The sequence below is a fragment of the Protopterus annectens genome, chromosome 12.part0, assembly GCF_019279795.1.
Source record: "Protopterus annectens isolate FY-2018-M chromosome 12.part0, PAN1.0, whole genome shotgun sequence".
Lineage (NCBI taxonomy): Eukaryota > Metazoa > Chordata > Ceratodontiformes > Protopteridae > Protopterus > Protopterus annectens.
In genome coordinates, this window is record NC_056746.1 from 1,291,810,450 (window position 1) to 1,291,831,604 (window position 21,155).

The window sequence follows — 21,155 nt, forward strand, 5'->3', positions numbered from 1 at the left end:
TAATCAGACACCGCTCCAGGGCTGAGTCTGAAAAGGTCTATGGAGACTCTATCCCAGAAAGGCAAATAAATAAATAATATTCTCAGGGACACTGAAGAGTTAGCTCAGGATACCGTCTGCATGTATTTAAAAAAGGAAAGGTAGTGAACTGCTGCAAACTGCAGGAAGAATTGGATCGACCCTAATAATGTGTGGCTGGACCAGACTAGATCCTTGTTCAAGGGGATGCAGGTAGAGGGTTTGTGATTAGGAGGCATCCCTTGCTTTGTACTCAGCCATTTGTTGAACTCATAAAACAGCGCCTGCTCAGCGACTCCTAAATGTCCATTTTCGGGATATTTTAAGAATCTGCAAGGGAAAGGAAGACTAAGATGTGTGTTAAACATTTTTTCATTCACTATTCCATAGGTACTGCAGAAGGTCATAGGTCTTGGCCCTTGTATAGGGGGCAGACCAAACACAAGCAGCATATGCAGTTATAAAAAACGCAGCAGTGATGAAGAGAAAGAAATGGTCATGTTATCGATTACGAGGGACAGAACCCCTTCATACAGATCCCATTTGTACAACAATAACAACGTGATGCAGTGACAGCTGGATACACCACCATTCTAATATCAGTATCCCTTCCTGCAAATTTCCTTGGAGGAGGGAGACCTCTTTTAGGAAGAGAAGAACATATTAGGCAAGTAGTCACGGGGCCATAATATACCTTTAAGCAGACCCATTTCAAGCACGTAATAGTGCATTAATAGTGCTCAGCTCCGTAGCCGAGTAGCACTGTACAATACAACCCTGGTGTAAATTTGGGTTTGTGCATCCAATCATTGTGACTACCCTTAAAGGTAGCCAGCTTAGTACTTTGTTTGACCAGTAGTAATAACTTAATCCTTGGGCTGGGAATATGTTGAGTTAGAAACCGATTTCTCCAGTGAGTTTTGTTTATTTGTTGATGTAGATTTAAGTCATTACTGCAGGTGTTTGTAGAGCCACTAGTTTTGTAAAGAAATAGGAGATCAGATAGGACTGGGTCTTTCATGGTTTGAAAATCAAGACACAAGTCACCTCACAGCAACCTGTAGTCTATGGGATATAAAGAGATTCATGTTAATCTATTGGTAGTTAAAATATTTAAGAGCTTTCATTTTCCTGGTTAGAAGTCTTTGTAGGTTTCCCAGTTAAGCAATATGCTTGGATTTCTACATACAAGTGGCACTGTATTCAATGATGGGTCTGATATGGAAAGTGTACCATGGTAGGATGACTTCTATGGATCTTCAAGATATTTCCTTGGAAATTAATTGGGCCAGATAGAAGAATTTCCTGACTGTGGTAGAAAGATGATGACTGGATGATATAGAGTTATCTACATAAGTACCTAGGTCTCTTATGACTGTATCTGTCTGAAGAGGAGTACCATTTATAACACATAAGGCGGAAGGAAACCTTTCTACCAAAAGCTACTATGCTACAGTGTTTTAATTTGTTTGGAAAGCATTTTGATGCACCATGTATGTGCATATTCCAGCCCTGGCTGGAGCTGTTTTGTGTTAGTGGATGACAGTGACCAGCTTGCAGTCATCAGCAAACTTGGTCAACCACACTTCTGAGATATTGGCTTAGATATCTGCAAAATAAATTCCAAACAGCAGAAAGTCAAAACTGATCCCTGTGGTACCCCACTAGTTACAATGTTACATTCAGAGAGGGAACCAGTGACTTTCACAACTTGGGATTGCTTGAATAAGCAATTTGCAATCCAACGGACAATGCAGTGGGTTACATTAAAGTTGTGTAATCTTTCAATAATACCAGCATTAGGCATAGTTTCCAAAGCCTTGTCCAGGTCAAGATAAGCTATGTGCACAGACTGACCACTATCCACAGCCCTTGTGACCTTTTCAAAGAAGCTTGCTAGGTTCAGGAGACAGGCTCTGCCCTTCACAAAACTAAACTGATTGAGATCTAGATCTGTTAAGTTGTCTGTGTCTGCATAAATGAGTTCTGCTATGAAATGTTCCATGGCTTTGCACTTAAGGCTGGTAAGGTAATGGGTCTATCCTAACCTGCGTCTGTAAAGGGACCACCCTTGTGTAAGAGTGTCACAGTGGTGATTCTCCAGGCATCAGGAACAGACCCTATAGATAGGCTAAGGTTGTACAGTTCAAACAAGTTGTTTCACCTGGCATTAGATAAATGACTAAACGAGTAAAGGTGGTGGTACTCGTAAAGGTGGTGGTACTCGTAAAGGTGGTGGTACTCATAGGCTGCACCGCAAAGTGTCCTCAGTGTCTGCTATGTGAAGGCAATCCCATAACTCCTTAATGAAATTATGGCACTTGAAATGCTGAGTGCCGACATGTCAAAAAAAAAAGACAGAAAACCCAAGAGAAGAGTGAATCTCAACAAGCGCTCCTCTCCTTTAAAACAGTTTCTTGGGGGAGGAAAACCTCCCTGCACCCCTCACATCCCTCCGACTTACATATACTAACTCTGGGAGCTCAATACCTCCAAAAAAGGGAATATTCTGAGAAATGGACATTTCAGACTTAGTATATTTATAGATGACATATTCTTTATTTGTAAAGGTGGTTATGATATAGTTCAAGAGTTGTATAATCAATTACATAATAATCGTTTTGGTTTCTCATTTGATGGGTTGCAGTTTGGCAGACAGATTAATTTGTGGATATTAATTTATCTGTTAGTACTAATAATGAACTATTTACTACTGTACATAGGAAATTTATGGATGGGGACAGTTTTTGGATTGGCGCAGTTGGCATCCCCCTCGTGTTTTGGCAGCTCTTCCTTATGATGAAAATGTCTGTCTTAGGAGGCTATGTAATAATGATAGGCTATGTAAAAATGATAGGGACTTTTTTGTTGAAATTAATAGGATGATTTCCATATTTTGTTCTAGGGGTTATGATTATGAATTACTGAATTCTGCTGTACATAAGATTACAGATGGGTCTACATCTATGAGGTGGTTAGGAGTGAGTTTGGTGGATATAGTAATGTTATGGTAGATTGTCATGGGGGAGACAAAAGAGAAATTTATTTTGTGACCACTTATAGTATTTTTAGTTCTGAGGTAGTTACTTTAGTTAAATATTAATGGAATTTTTTGCTCAAGTTTAGAGACTTGGCTGGTGTGCTGTCTCCTTTTCCTTGTATTTCTTATAGAAGAGAAAGAAATGTGAGGGATATTTTGGTCCATGATTATTTTTATCTATCCCCTTCAATTCCATCAGCCTCTCCTGACCCTCTTAGTACTTATTCATGTGGACGTTGTTGTGTTTGTCAATATGTTGTTAGGACATTTGAATATGTGAATGGGATTCCTTTTTATACTTCTGACTTTTATAATTATGAATCTGAAGGAATTATTTATGCTCTTAAATGCCCTTGTGGTATGATTTACATCAGTGAGAGTAAAAGGAAATTTAAAATAAGGTTGCAAGAACACATGAGCAATATTAGGCAGAATAGAAGTGAAAGTCTTATTGTTTATCACTTTGCACATTTTCATAATTCTAATCCCAGTGGATTAAAGGCAATAATTGTAGAAAAAGTACAATGTGAGGTTTTGTTCAGAAAATACTTATAAAAGAAAACATATCTGTTGCTCATTCCTCTACACTTAGAAGACAAGCAGGTGGTGTAGCTTGTTTAAGATGCTTTATTATACAGAAACACATCAGGATGGATAGCAGTATCAGTAAATACAAACAAACTGATTAACAGACAGAGCTTGCACACATACATGCTTACATCTCAACACCTAACTGCAAAATGGCACTACGTCCCTGCACATACTCAGTAATCAGTACACTCGGTACATGCCCACAGGAGGGTCCTTAAAGAGATATGTACTCTAATCTACATTATGTATAAGGAGGCTATTTTTATTTTAAAATTCAACACCTTATGTCCCTCAGGTCTTAATCTAGGTTGTAATTGGAAAGTACTTATTTAATTGGATATGTGTTTTTATTGGTTACTGTTTAATTGGTGGGAGTATTTTATTAGATTGGTGGGGAATGTTTTTAGTACTCCTCGAAGGCTTTTGTTGAGGCGCTAGAGAGAATAAAGTTTGCTTCTTATTTTTATTTGTTATTGAGTGGTTTCTGCCAATGGTTTTCTTTAGTATATGTAACTTCATTTTTTTGTCCATGCAGTTTCCGTGTTTCAGGACTCTGCTATACTACACTATACTATTCTATACTATTGTATACTATTCCTATACTAGATTTTGTGTCTTTCGGCTTTTCCCGGTTAGGGGTCGCCACAGCGGAACTCCGGTCCGCTAATGATTGGCAGTAGAGTTTTACGTGCTGGCTTGCTGGGCCTAACGCACAACCTTCAGTGAAGGAATGCCCATTCATGCATGTCGCCACACAAAAGATGCTCTGAGAATCGAATGGGCAATGTCTAACTGTGAGGCGACAATGCTAGCGCAGCACCACCACTATTCCTATACTAGATACATTATAAAAATTATTACAGGAGTAATCTGGATTGTTTTGCAGGCAGAGAAGGGTAAAAAGTATAATGTAATTGTATTCATTATATTAAAAAGGACAATGACACTGGAAGTCCATTTTGAACCAGTCATGTTTGAAAAAACATTTAGAAGTAATGACGGCACTGTAGTACATATCATTCACTATGATATTGATGACCCCGACCTGTAAAGTGAATTGGGTGTTGCAGGATCCAGCTGAGGTGAATGGGAATGAAGCCAGTGCTTGCTCACCCATCCTGAAAAGAGATAGGTGTGTGGTCCACAAAAGCAGATTAAAAAGACATCTTGCCTGATGGAGGTCAGAGTGTAGGACAATGTAGAATAATTAGGCATCCAGTCTGTGCCAAAGAAACATGCAGAACTGTAGCCCAAATAGGCGTTTCCATGCAAGCACATTTATATCAAAAGAAGAGCATCTCTAGGTGCATAGCACCTGCTCAAAGACAACTGTGAAAATTGTATTTATTTATTTATTTATTTATTTATTTTATTTTACATTTGTTGACCGGCCTAGTCTAACTAGATATATGTCCATTTTCAGTAGAGGCCCAGGGAGAAAAGCTCCACATAAGCAAATATTAGCAACTTCAGGTACAGATAAGTAAAATTGTAACAAATTTAGGTACAGTACTATTTTAAGGTGAAGAATACAAATGTTATATAGACAAATATTACTATAAAGTAGCAGATAATAAGAAAGAGATTGAACAACAAACAATTTTAAAGTGGCACACAATAAGAAAGAGAAAGTGAAAAGCACACTAACAAATACAGCATCTCCAGGTACAGTATTTAGCAGGGAGTCATCCCATTTATCCTATAGTAGCACAGCAGCTTTAGGGTAGCATGTAATAAGAAATATAAAGAATGTCTATATAGATATTTATATGTGATGACAAGTTAATGCTGCAAGCTGCAAACTATACAAGTACATAATTAGAAGAGGATCATACGTAAGAGAAAGTTGAAAATACTAAATTAGAATAGGTGTGTCTACTCTCTGAGGCATAGAGAGAGTTGGAATTAAATTGCAAACGGTTATGTAGATAGGGTTCAGAGAAAGTGGTGGTAAGATTAGTCTGGGTTACTACATGGGCATAACCAGTGGTTACTAAGGTGTTTTCTGAGTTGTTTTTTGAACTGAGGAGAGAGATGAGAGTTCCTTGGGAAGCAGGTTCCAGGATTTGCCAACAGTGTTGGCGAACAGAGAATCACCAGCCTTATTTTTGGATTTGACTGTGGATACCAGTACTTTATTGGCTGAGCGAAGGGTTGTCAAATTACTGTAGGGGGTTAGAAGGCTAGTAAGTATAGGAGTATTTTTAGGAAGATAGAGGATCTTATGGGCAATAATAAGTTGCTGAATCTGAAGTTGATTATGAAGTTCTAGCCATCGTAGCTGCTATAGGTTTTGACAGTGATGAGTTCTAAATGAGGAACCAGTAGCAAATCTGGCAATATTGTTGTAGGAGGTAACTAGTTTGTTAAGGTTGTTTTTTGATAGGTTGGTATAGATGGGAGGGGCGTAGAGGAGGGTGGAAATTAGATGGGTGTGGGCAATAGTTGTTCTAGCTGTTGGAGTAAGGAAGGGTTTAATCTACAGACGGAGCCTAATTTTCTGTTTACTTTTTTATTGTTGTGTTAATATGTGTGTCAAAGCTAAGATTATGGTCTATTGTTACCCCTAAGAGCTTGATAGTTTGGTCAGGAGATATAACAATGCCATCATTGAATATAACTGTGAAGTCAATTGGGGGGACCTTTGCGTGGGAGTGAAGAGTAGTAGTTTTGTCTTTTCAGGATTCAGGAGGAAGCTATGCTGTAAGAACCATCTTTCTACTGTGTTAAGCACTATTTGGGTAATGGCCTGGAGTTGAGGTGCAGAGGTAGCCGAGCATATTAGTGTGGAGTCATCAGCATATTGGATACATGTAGCTTGAGGAATGATTAGATTAAGATCATTGATGAAAACTGAGAAAAGGAGATGGTCCAAGATAGAACCTTGAGGGACTCCTCGGGTAATAGGAAGGTGAGAGGATAGATTATTTTCCCAAAGCACAGCCTGTTGCCTATTTTCAAGGTTGGATTTAAACCATTGTAAAGCCTGTGTATCTAGTGAGAGAGACTTAAGTATATTCAAAAGAAGGTGATGGTTGACCATATCAAAGACTTTTGATAGGTCAATAAAGAGTGCTGAGGATAGAGTATTCTTGTTTCGGTTATTGTTAATACAGTCGGAAAGGGATAAGAGGGCTGTGGTGGTACTATGGTGAGGCCTAAAGCCATGCTGACAGTTTGCTAGTAAGTTATTTTGCAGTAGGTGGTCTAGTAGTTGGCGGTGGATACATTTTTCCATAATTTTAGTTAAAGGAGAGAGTAGAGCTATTGGGCGGTAGTTTGAGAGTTCAGTTGAGTTGCCCCCTTTGTGCAGTGGGATAATGTGGGAGACTTTCCAGATAGATGGGAAAAGACAATTAATACAAAAGAAAAAAAAAACCCTTATGCTTGACTTACCCCACCCATCCCATCTTCTGCAACCTAACACTCATCTCAGTGCTAACTGGTCACCTACTACCTGCCACCCCTCCCAACTTCAGAAATCTGACATCCCCTCTGCTTGCCAATGTACACCCCTAACTACGATTAGCAGTGCCCTCTCTTCAGATATTATTATTCCCCTGTTTCAGGCTCACATTAGTTCATAATTAAAACTATCTTACTATAAGCTCCAATAGGATATTCCTGCTCTGTTACATATTCCTTTTCATTATAACTTCAGCTATGCCCAGGAATTTAGCAGTACTCCTGACCAATCCAATACCCTTCCTTGTTGTCCTATACTATGCTCCATGTGACGGAGTAGCAAAGAATATCGACAGTATTACTTCTGCCTATTCTTCTGCTAAACTCTGCAGGTGGATGTGCACACTTGGTGAACTAAGCACCCCTTTCAGTAAGAGGTACTAAGTGCTAACTATTAAACTACTGCACATTTGTAACATGAAAGTCATCACTAAACGTGCAGCAAACCTCCTCATAGTATTTACCACTTCTCTATTCATTGCAGAGGATATTCATTTAAACTGCGGTCCTGCTGATGTTATATTCTCTAGTCAACCAACTAAATTTAAAGAACTACCACTATAAATAAGTAACAACTGGCCAAAATTAGATGCATGGTCTACTCAGTATGACTCTAAAGTTATTGCCGTCATCGAGTCCTGGGTGAAAGGCACTTGTATCATTCATAAGCAGTTTGGTAACAGGTTTTCATGTTCACTGACAACAGATCAGGCACCAGGCATGGAGACAGAGTACTTTTAGGTAAGTTTGTCCCTACTATTGCTAAGTAGTTCCATGGGAGGCCCAGACATTAAAGCCAACAGGTCAGCCATGGGAGGCCCAGATATTAAAGCTAACAGGCCACATGTACAAATTTCACTGGGTGCATACACAAACACATATTTAGCAGTAATCTATATCCCACCTCCATCAATTATCTTCTTGATAGATGCTATATTTAAAAAGATTTTGGACATTACAAGGAATCAGAAACTCTTCATAATGAGTGATCTAAACTTAGGTTGGAAAGGTCCGCTTAGAACACATTTAAATAAGCTAGTTACTGCTCTCTAACTGAGTTAGTCTCAGATAGCACCAGACCAAACATTAACTCTGAAAACATTTTATTATTTGTGGTTATAACCAATATATCAGATAAACTGAAACAGCTGCATACTCTGTCAAATTCTCTAAGTGACCACTGCTCCATACTCTATGATTAACCCTAAACCCCTTCTTTTAACAACCAGGGTAATCCATGATTCTGCTGCAGATGCAGTCCCTGCAAACTACAGCTGAATGGTAATTCCTTATATCAGTGCACTGACCCCCATAACAATCGTCTCATCTCTCTACAATCGTCTCTCTCTCTCTCTCTCTCTCTCTCTCTCTCCCCTTTCAGGATAAATTATTTCCTATGACAATAACATACTTCCCTTTAGCTAACCCCTGATATTAAACAACTAAGACAGAAAATAAGCCAAGGCAGAGTGGAAAAAGTAACGGTCCTATATACATACATTCAACATGTACACTCCTAACTTCAGCATTACAGGCTTATGGGTATCCCACTTGTTATCACTAATCAACAGAGGTATCTAGGACTAACCTTAGACCAACCTATCATTCTACCAACACACAAATTATCAGGTCAACAAGATATTAACTCAATTTAAATTCTCATGCAAAATAGAAGGAAGTTTCTCTGCTCACCTGTGAGAGAGAGGAGCTTTGAGCAGCCTATCTGTCCCTGGAGGAGTGGTTTCAGCCCAGAAATTAGTAGTTTATTGGCCATTTTGGGCTAATTTCTATCGCTTTAATTTCCCTGCTAAAAATATCGCATTTGTCCGGTTTTGCATGTCAGGCAGCTCCAGTTAGCTAGGGTAAAACTATTTTCGGCTCCACAAAGTCTCCAAACTTTCAACTTAAGCACTCAAGCCATTCATTTCTCAGCCCGGCACTTGCTCAAAACTTATAGCAAGCACTTATAAACCTTAGCACTAGACCCTCCTGCACTGTACAGAAGGACAAGGTTCTCTATTCGACCTTACCGGCCATCCAGTAAAACAGTTCACTGTACCTATCCAGACATGTCTAAAGGACAGTTTTGGTGTACTCTCCAGTCCAACTGGTGAATCTGGGCATTTTGAGGCAATGTTACAACTGCCTCATGTACACAGACAACCCTCTCCTCCTACCACCAAACACTAATACATGCGAGAAATGCAATTATACAGCCAAACTGGAGGCTAAGCTCTCTCAACTCAAGACTGGATCAGACAGTCAAGAGGAGAAGGGAAATACTTGCATCCCACCACCAGTCTCACATAGATCCATTAAACCAGCACCGGCAAAAACATACATAAATACAAGAAAACATACTCAGAGGCTCTAAATAAAAATCTGCAAAACCAACAGAGACCTCCAAAGCAAACAACCAAGCAACCTCCACCCCCAACACAAACCATGAAACACATACTTCACAAAACCAGTGTGCCATGCAATCACAGCCCTTAAGGCAAAATAACATACCCAACATACTAGTAATAGGTGACTCTATAGTCAGGCACACTAACATCCCACTCACTAGGCTGAATAAGGAGAAGGTTACTGTTAGCTGCTTGTCGGGTGCCAGGATCCGCCACATAACACAGGCACTCAGGTCACTCCAGAACAAGTACAAATATGACTCTGTCATTGTCCATGTTGGTGTGAATGATCTGAGCCGTACGTCCCTGGACTACATGAAAAGAGACATGGAAGAGATATCTGATCACGTAGCCCAGGCCAGTATGACCCTGACCCTGAGTAGCATCCTGCCCTCACCAAGAATTATATCATGGTATAAAGAAAAAAATCTCGATTGCAACAATTGGCTAAGTTTCTGGTGTCACTCAAAAGGGATCCAGTGTCTGTCCACCTGGGATGACATGCTCGACAAGCCACGCTGCTTTGCTAGAGATGGCTTGCACCTGTCACCCTTAGGCTTTCGAATACTGGCCAAGGCCCTTGCCACCCCCATAGTGCCTTTTTTAGGCAAGGCTCAAAAGACAAACCCACCACCATAAATAGCACAAGTAACAAAAAAATGAGGGTAATGCTACTCAATGCAAGAAGTCTAAACCTCAAAATGCACGCACTCGAGGCACTCCTCAGTATGGAGAAAATTGATATATGTGCAGTAACAGAAACCTGGTTTAAGGATCCAGAGAGCACCCCAGCACTACCAGGCTACAACTCATACCATACATTTCAGCCACAGAACCCAAACCAAAATACAAAGGGTGGGGGCGTATCCATATTCATCAAGGATACCCACACCTCCAGGTTAGTGGCACAGCACGATGCTTCAGAGATCATCCACGTGCAACTAACAATGGGAAAAACTGCAATTCAAATTGTAGCTTGCTACAGATCACCCACCATGTCCCAGGACCCCCATTCTGTGTTTCTGGAAACACTGGGAAATATGAAGGTCATACCAAACACCCTAATATTAGGTGATTTCAATTAACCAAACATTAACTGGGAGAACTACTCAAGTACTAACTCCCTTGCCCAACATTTCCTAGAATTTACAAACTCAAACACTCTGGTTCAACTGGTCAACACTCCCACCAGAGGTGACAACATATTGCACCTGGTCATAACCAACACGGGCGACCTGTGTTCCACACCAGAGGTCAACCCCTCGCTGGTTAGATCTGACCATAAACAAATCACTTTGGATATCCACTTTCCGCACCCACCCCCAGACAAGGAAACCACCATGAAAAACTTTTCAAAAGCAAACTTCACATTACTTAAGACCGAGGTGGAAAGTTTAAAAGCCCCCATGCTGAAGGATAACGCTGTCCAAGCTGCAAAATCCTTTACTAATGCATTCTATGGGCACCTACAAGAATGCATGGATTGTGCCATCCCAAGCAAAACCAAGACTCACTCCTCCAAGAAAAGGAAACCAGTCTGGTGGACTCCTGTCATAAACAAGCTATACAATAGAAGGAGGAAACTAGTACAGAAAAGAGTGTCTTCCCAAGAAGGGAAGACATCCCTGATCAGTATCATTAAGAAACTACAATCCCTCATAAAATATTCCAAGGCGAGCTTTGAAAGAAAAATTGCCAAGAACTTCAAAGATAACCACAAGGCATTCTTTAGCTATGTCAAGAATCTAAGTGGCAATGCTCAGATCTGCTCAGAGTTAGCGCAGAATGGCACAAAATACACTGAACCGACTGATGTCGCCAACATCCTGGCAGACAGGCTCAGCGGAAACCTCACCACCCTCTCACCCCCAAAAGGGCCCATAACCATACCAGAAGAATGTAGATTCCCTGAAATCACAGACACTCAGGTTAAAACAGCCCTCTCCAAAGCCAAAAACACAGCATCAATGGGACCAGAAGGTGTCCCAGGCTGCGTCCTATACAAGCTCAAAGATGAACTAACCTCTCACCTAAACACACTGTTCAAACTCAGCCTCTCCACAGGCTACATACCCATAGAATGGCTCACAGCAATGGTTATTCCACTCCACAAAGGTGGAACCACAACAGACCCAGGGAACTATCGCCCTATAAGCCTGGATAGCTTTATCTGCAAGGCTATGGAGCGCATCATCTTGGTACTCATTAACAGAGACATTGGGAACCTCCAAACACTGGACCCTACCCAGTTCAGTTTTGTTAAGGGTAGATCATGCCTCCTAAACCTGGTGGACTTCTTTGAGACAGTTACCAAGGCTATAGATGAGGGAAAGATGGTACACACAGCCTACCTAGACCTTGCTAAGGCCTTCAACACCATTCCCCATTCTGGTATTATAGACAAGCTCATCAGCCTGAACATAAACCCCTATGTCACAAGATGGGTTGCCATCTGGCTCACAGACAGAACCCACATGGTGAGAGTTGCAGGAGCTAGGTCCAACTCTAAACCGGTTACAAGTAGCATTCCCCAGGGCTCAGTCCTAGGACCCCTCCTGTTCGGCATATACTTCTCAGAGGTACAGGCAAGCACAGGAGGACTATGGCTGACCAAGTTCGCAGACGACTGCAAACTAGGCGCTATAACTGACTCTCCAGCTGACACAGACATCCTCCAAAAGGGTCTCACTGAGACGGATACCTGATGTCAAAATTATGGCCTCAAGCTAAATGCCAAAAAGTGCATAATCATCCCCTTTGGAAAAAACAAAGTACCCACAAACTACCACATAGGTCATAGTCCCCTAAATACAGAAGACATAATAAGGGATCTGGGGACCCAAGTAGATAGTAATCTCACCTTTGATAATCACATTGCCAAAGTGGTTAGAAAATCCTTCTCTGTGGCCCACCTAATCACAAAAGGGTTCACATCCAGATCAAAAGAGGTCATTGTGCTCCTCTACTTATCACTCATAAGACCCATCATAGAGTACAACATCCTATTTGGGATGTACCTTACAAGACACCTGCAACAGCTGGAAGGACCACAGAAGTACCTCACCAAGAGGATCATTGGCCTCAAACAGATGCCCTATGCAGCTTGACTGAAGAAACTCCAGCTGTACTCGGTTGCATACTGCCTACTCAGAGGTGATCTCTGCCTGACATACGAGGCCATGTCCAACCGAGAATTGATGGACATGCTCCACCTAAAGAAAACCTTTTCCCCTCGAGCCACATGCTCTAAAGATCTAAACCTCACCACAACAATAAATGGGACGTGCTGGAGGGATAAATTCCTGTCCCAGAGATTTCCCATGCTTTGGAACAAGATTCCAATCTACATTAGGCAGAGCTCCTCGCTAACACTCTTCAAAAGAAACCTTGACGAGTGGATGGGAAACAGAAAGTTTACCCCGGGAATCACTTCAATGGCTGTGCTGGACAGAGGTACAGGGAACTAATCTAAGGGGGCGGCAAAAGCCAACACATTCTGGCTAGGCTTATGAATGCCTTCGGTCAGATAGCCTAGTACCTACCTATGAATCTTTTAACCTATGAAATTGTATATTTAAGCAGTAATAATTTATGCATGATTGTTACATTTTTTACTCATTCACTGTCATCCCTTGCTTGTGTTTTGCATATTTAATCTGTATAAAATGCCTTAATGGCAGTATTGTTTTTTTTTTTTTTTTTTTTTTGGGTATTCGTAAGAGTATTCTTTACTTGTTATTGGCTTTGCCATTGTAGCACAGGTCATGACTGAAAATGGTCCCTGGACCAATTTACTTACCTGGTTAGCAAAAAATATATTGAAAAAATAAATTTTAAAAACTTCAATGGCTGGTTGGATAATGGTTTTCCCTAATTGGCTGTCATCATGAGGAAATAATATGTCAGATGAGACACAAAAGGGCTAATAGCTGACATGCAACATAGGAACAAATATATAAAATAAAAACATGATGTGCTAAAATTCAGGATGATGTAATTCTACTGACCTTTCTTCCACTGTTGGTAGAGGATGCCTTCCTCATCAAGTTAGACAAAAAGGGTACCTGCTAACATGTAATCCTATTCACAAGACTCACAGATGTTCCTGAAATTCAGATTGACACTTTACCACCAGCGACTTACTTCCCTCTCTTTTGGCCATAATGTTATTGAGTCAATATATCCAGTATTTTTCCACCTAAAGCTGAAAAGGGTACATATTTTTATCTTATCTATAAGTTTTTTTTTTTCATTCAGACTTCTATAAATTGTGGAAACTCCAGAAAGCTCTAAACCTAATGGAAAGGTGCTTTCAGAGTCTAGGAATCTGAAATGGCCAAACTAAGCCCTGTTTATATAGAAAATCCTAGGAGCATTCTAGATGTATGAACAAAACTCCAAATTTAATTCCAAGAATGTGCACTTATAACATACGGATGAGTGCTTTCACCATTATAGCTTCTTCAGATCCTTGTATAAAAGTCACAATAGACCTCCCCTTATATAAGCAGCTCAATTAATTAATTAAAACAATTTAAACAATTAAAAGCAATGCTGGAGAATTTAAACATCCGTATGTTATAAGTGCACATTCTTGGAATTAAATTTGGAGTTTTGTTCTTACTTCTGCTGTATTCCGCTTCCTTTGTGACTTACATTATATCTACCTCACGGAACTACAGCGTTTGCTTGCTGAGCAGTGGATTTTACTTTACTTTATTTTTTATTCTAGATGTATGACTGGAGAATATTATTATCTCACTACAAGGAATAGCAAAGGACTTCTTTCTATCCATCTCAAACAAAATTCACTTCTATATAAGGATTTTCCTCATGACACTGGAATATTTGCCCTTTTCTACCCTTAAGGTTCTAAATGTCAAATTACACATGAAGAAGGTCCACATCTACTTGAATAAGCTGTGGCAGTAGCGCAAGCGACCAAGGAATCATGTCTTATGTTACATCCTTCAGTTATCAAAAAGTTCCTATACTGCATCACCAGATCTCCAGCATCTATGGCTCTCTATACTGCATCACCAGATATCCAGGATCTATGGCTCCCTTTACTGCATCAGACCAACCAAACTCCTTGCACGTTAGGTATGCCCGGCCAAACTAAGACTTAAAACAACGACAATGGCCAGCATATGCAGCATAAGGTATTTTATTAAATAAATAAAAAGATGTCAAAACGGCATATAAATGCCAAACAGCCTATAACTTCAAACCGGTCTCAGAGCCAATATTTGGCATTTGAAATTGTTCCGTGCATATATTAAGAAGGATATGGCCCCAAGGGGTCTAAGAAAATGTCTGCAGCCAATGGTTGGTAGATCTGAAAAGAGACTAACCACGGAATGGAATAAAGCTTTACAGGAAGCTTCCATGATGTTTGTCAATATTCTTTCTTCCTATTATGAAAGAATGATAGATTCTAACTTATCTGAGGTTAAGCTTATTTGCGAAGAATGCAAAAAATATGAGTCGTTATCAATATATGAATGTCTAATCACTAGATTGTCCAAAGACTTGGCTAACTTTGAGAAACAAATAAAAGAGAGAAAAATCAAAAAGTTTAATAGGGACATTGCTGATTATAACAAAGGGTGTCCTTTTGAAACCAAGAGATCTGTCCGATTTATGGACATAAGCCAACAGACAACTAGGGGCAGAACCAGAAAGAGACCTAGGTCTATTCTGAAAAATAATGATAGATTTCTGACTAGTACGTCGGTGGAAGAATCCTCCTACACTGATAGTGAAGGTGCTTTGCCCCAGGAGTCACCAATGCGTAAGAAGTCAAATTCAACTCTCCCTTTAGAAGGGGAAAAAGGCAGCGGGGTGGCCGCAAGCACAAATGTGGAAAGTGGAATAGATTCTGTGGAGGGCTTGACTACTGGTTGGAATATACCCATTTATATTCACCAGGATTTAACACATTGCTTGTTTGTATGGCTGAACATGTGCTGAACAAGAATGTTTTCTATTTCCAAGGGGAATGTTATTGGCAACTTCAAGGTACAGCCATGGGGGCATCTTTTGCCCCATCTATGCAGATCTATTTATGGCGTAACTTGAAGAATGTATGATATACAACCCTATGCATAATATATACTTGGTTGAAATGGATATCTGGCATAGATACCTTGATGATTGCTGGATGGTGTGGCGTGCAGATTCAACATACTTGCAGGAATTTGTTGAATATTTAAATAGTAACATATGGGGTATTGTATTCACTGTTGCGTATGATGTTAACGCTATTAATTTTCTTGATGTTATGGTGCATAGGAATAATGACCATACGTTGAGTACCAAAACATATAGGAAATATCCGCAATACAATACCCTATTACATGCATCTAGTATGCACCCACGCCACACCGTCCGCAGCATACCAAAATCACAATTTCTGAGAATAAAACGTATCTGTTCATCCAAGACTGATTTTGAATCAGCAAAGGAGGACTTACAAAAGAGAATTTTGGATAGAGGTCATCATTATTCGGACATTTTGTCAGCTAGTAGAATGTCAGATATCCAGGATAGAAGCCAACTATTAGAATATAAGAAGCAACATCAATCAGGGACTGAATCTACAGTCAGATTTGTTACTACTTATGGCAAAAACCATAATGTTATTAGAAACATTCTTGATTCGAATTGGTATAGATTATTAGCTAATGATCATCTTAGAAACATCTTGGGCCCTAAATGTCAATTCTCTTATAGAAGGGGTAAAAATCTAAAAGCTATGTTCTCTCATTACAAGCACAAGGAAAGTGGTGGGGCTACCTATAAACAGTTTACAATATCTGGGGATACTCTTGTTGGTACATTTCCATGCGGCCATTGCACATCTTGTATCCAAGTGGCCAAACTTAAACAGTTTACCAGTATGAACACTAGTAGAGTTTATGACATTAGGGTGTTTTGGTAACTGTAGTAGTACCTGGATTATTTACCTGGTGCCAATGCTCAGCTTTTTACATCGGACAGACGTCACGTTCACTCAGAATCAGGATGGGGGAACATAGAAGTGACATTAAAAACAAAAAGGAAACCAATGCCCTACATAGGCATATGGTTAAACATCAGAATGCTAAATTTATGTTTACAGTCATTGACAGAATAATGGGGGATCGAAATAATCAACAAGGGGGGCATACCATACTTAATAATAAAGAAAAATATTGGATTATCCATCTTGGTGCCCTATTTCCCCCAGGGCTGAATGATCATTTGTAGATTAAAACCTTATGTATGTATGTAGCATAATATTTGTAGGACAACTATATACAACTAGTTATATTTGCTAGTTGTAAAACTCAATTTTGATTTTGAATGCATACCAATGGCTATAGAAATATGTAGTGGTTCATAATAAGGTATGGTTATGTTATGGCTAACCGAAAAAAAATTTTTCTTATGCCTAGGTATCTGTGTATCTATTATTAGTTATACAGTCTACTGGATATACATATGTATATTTATTATTATCATGGTTAGTGTTTGATATTATAATACATATATCTATGTATATTATATATAGGAGTAATATTTCATTTTTATAGACTATATATGATGCCTTATTTATTAATTTTCTGATAATATTCTTATACAAATTATTGTGCTATTTGGTTGTTAACATTTAAACTAATTTGATGAATTTACTATTGTTATAACTATATGCATACATAATTTCATTTTTTATTTATATATACTTGAGGTATTCTTATGAATATATATTTATGCTTAGATATTATGTATGCATATATTATTTTCTGGTGTATATTGTTTGCATATATATATATATATATATATATATATATATATATATATATATATATATAGGGCTTCATTACATACTAAATTAGTTTTTGTTAGGTCTAAATGGCTATTACTTGCTATGTCTTTAATTTTCTAACCAGCTTGTGGTTGGATTATACCAAAATGCTATTGGCTGATGGTAATTATAAATTGTAAGGAATGTTCACAGATGTCTTTTTGCTTTTTCACTGAAGAAGGCTATAGAGCCGAAACCGGTTTGAAGTTATAGGCTGTTTGGCACTTATATGCCGTTTTGACATCTTTTTATTTATTTAATAAAATACTTTATGCTGCATATGCCGGCCGTTGTCGTTGTTTTATCCCTTTACTGCATCACCAGATCTCCAGGATCTATGGCTCCCTATACTGCATCACCAGATCTCCAGGATCTATGGCTCCCTATACTGCATCACCAGATCTCCAGGATTTATGGCTCCCTATACTGCATCACCAGATCTCCAGGATCTATGGCTCCCTATACTGCACCACCAGATCTCCAGGTGTCTAGGACTCCCATTTGCCCTACAATAATTCCAGGGTACAGGAAAAAGGAGAAGAAACATATAAACCTAAAGGAGTTTCTCAGATGATACAGAAACCAGAGTTTCTGTGGCACTGTCTGTCACAATTTGCAATGATATGACACATCAAAGAGAAGAATTCACTCATACCTCATTTGCAGACCCAACATTAGTATCTGGTAGGGTTGTATATTAGCTAGACAGTGCCAAAAGAGCGAACCCTCTTTCATCGACTGCTAATATGCGAAAACACACAATGTCAATCAGCCGGAACAGCAATTTTTTTCCCAGGGAAAAAAATCATTGGGCTATTGTCGGGACTTTGCTGTTTCCTCCACTGTGGTGCAATCTTGGAGTTGATACATTTAAGTAGGGGGAGTGTGGGGGGATTTGTTTTTTTTTTTTTTTGAGCAGCGAACTTTTCCCTGGGAAAAAATCGCTGTTCCATATGTTCGACTTTTTGTGTTTTCATATATTAACAGTCGATGAAAGAGCATTCTTTTGACACTTCGACTAGCTAATATAGACCCTCTGGTAGCTGGTAAGCAAACCTAGCTTACAACTTCAGGAAAAAGACATATACAACCAGCAGACTTCTTTAGCAAATACTCTGAACAAGATGGAGGAAGGAAAGTTTTAGGTAATAACAGAGAGATAGTTTTTCTCCTTTCAACAGAAAACATGGTACTTATAGGTTCATAGGTTCATAGGTTGATACTAGGCTATCGGCCCAAAAGCCTATACAAGCCTAGTCATAACAATTCCCTGGATATTTCTTCCCACATTATTTACTTCCCTGGACCCCTGTCTAGCAGGGTGACTGGCATGATCCCCGGGGTGAATTTCCTATCTCTCATCCAATCGTCAAGGTTCCTTTTGAAGAGGACTAAGGAGGCGCTCTGCTTGACATGTATGGGCAGTCTGTTCCAGAGTATGGAGAGTCTCTGGGTCAGGAACCTATCTCTCCAGCATGTTTTGTTCATTGTGATGACAAGGTTTAGATCCCTGGAGCGTGTGGCTCTGAGGGATTGGGATTTCTTTAAGTGGAGCATGTCCAACAGCTCAGGGTTTGACATGGCCTTGTATGTTAAGCAGAGATCACCTCTGAGTAGACGATATGCTACAGAGTATAGCTGGAGTTTTTTTTAGATGGTCAGCACAGGGCATCTACTTTAGGCCTGTGATTCGTTTAGTGAGGTATTTCTGCGGCCTTTCCAGTTGTTGCAGATGTCTTGTGAGGTACATACCACACGGGACATTGTACTCTATAATGGGTCTAATGAGGGATGAGTACAGTGGGACAAGTGCCTCCTTTTTTCTGGATGAAAAGCCCTTAGTGATGAGGTGTGCCACGTAGAAGAATTTTCTGACTGTTGTGGCGATGTGGTTATCAAAAGTGAGACCACTGTCCACCTGTGTCCCTAAGTCTCTCATCACACTTTCGGTGTTTAGTGTACTGACACCTATGTGGTAATTTATGGGTACATGTTTTTTCCAAAAGGGGATAACTATACATTTCTTGGCATTAAGCTTGAGCCCATGGCTCTGGCACCAAGCATCAGTTTCTGTAATGCCCTTTTGTAGAATATCCACATCATTTGGGAATTTAATGGCTCCCAGTTTGCAGTCATCTGGGAACTTTGTGAGCCAGAGTCCCTTAGTGTTGGCCTGTACTTCAGAGAAGTAGATGCCAAACAAGAGCGGTCTCAGGACTGAACCCTGAGGTACTCCACTTGTCACTTGTCTGGAGCTGGATTTGGAGTCGGCTACTTTTACAGTCTAGGTTCTGTCAGTAAGCCAGTTGGCAACCCATTGAGTGACGTAGGGATTTATGCCCAGCTTAGTAAGTTTATCTATGATTCCAGAGTGGGGGATGGTGTCAAAGGCCTTGGCGAGGTCATTGAGTGACATAGGGATTTATGCCCAGCTTAGTAAGTTTATCTATGATTCCAGAGTGGGGGATGGTGTCAAAGGCCTTGGCGAGGTCCAGATAGGCTGTGTGGACCGCCTTACCCTCGTCCACAACTCTGGAGACTGATTCAAAGAAGTCAATCAGGTTCAGGAGGCAAGATGGGCCCTTCACATATCCATACTGGGTGGGGTCCAGTGTTTGAAGGTTGCCAATTTCTTTGTTTATGAGTTCCATGATAATGTGTTCCATGCCCTTGCAGATCAGGCTCATCAGACTGATGGAGCGGTAGTTTCTGGGATCCAAGGTGGATCCCCCCTTGTGGACTGGGATAACTGTAGCTGTGTGCCACTCAGTGGGCACGAAGCCTGAGGTGAGGCTATGATTAAACATGACACTTAGGTGAGGTGCCAATTCATTTTGTAGTTCATGTAGTACACAGCCTGGGATGTCATCTGGTCCCATAGATGCTGTATTCTTAGCTTTGGAGAGTGTGGTTTCTACCTGCGTGGCCATGATTACTGGAATTTGGCAATCTTTTGGTAATGAGATGGGCCCTTAAGGGGTGAGAGGGAGTGAAGTTGGCACTAAATCGGTCTGCCGGGATATTGGCAATATCCTTGGGACTTGCAGTCTTGAAGGGAGAAATAGATATGTCCTGAGGATGCAAGGGCACAAACTAAACAGTCAGGAGGATGTAAGACACTGCAGTGTAACACCTGGAATAGCTCTTCTTTTCTGTCAATACATTTTGGGTAAGTAAGATTTTAATTCCCATTTAATTCCCATGTAATTCATGCATTTTATATATTATTCTCTGTAGACTCTTTCTAGTAATAATACGTTATATTGTTTTCTGGTTTAAGTAGTAACCCGATTTTGTATTAATTTATTGTGATTTTCTTGGAATTTGCTGTAATTCATATCTATTTCTGTGTTGGAGCTTTTCTGATATCCTGGCCCAGTGGACTTTCCTGGTAAAAAAATGCCAATAAATAAATAAGATAAGATAAGACAAAAGAGGCAGTTTGCTGCAGCAATTTAATTTACATTCCTTATTTTTTAATTTATTTTTTCATTGATTTACATGACAGTAGTATATCTTACCCGGAAGACTGTTACATAGTCACAACCTTCCACACAGTAGTAACAAAAGCAAGATCATTTAAAGTCTTATTCCCCATAAAAAATAATTAAGACAAGAATCGCAACACACTTCAATCAGACATTACAAAAGGGCAGAAATGGTATTCAAATACTGCATTCCATTTCATGAGTTTGAACAATATATTTAAAGCTCCATACTAGCCAAGACAAGTTTGCATAACCCAGAAAAATTAAGAAGTCTAAGATGGGAGCCTGTTCCAGCC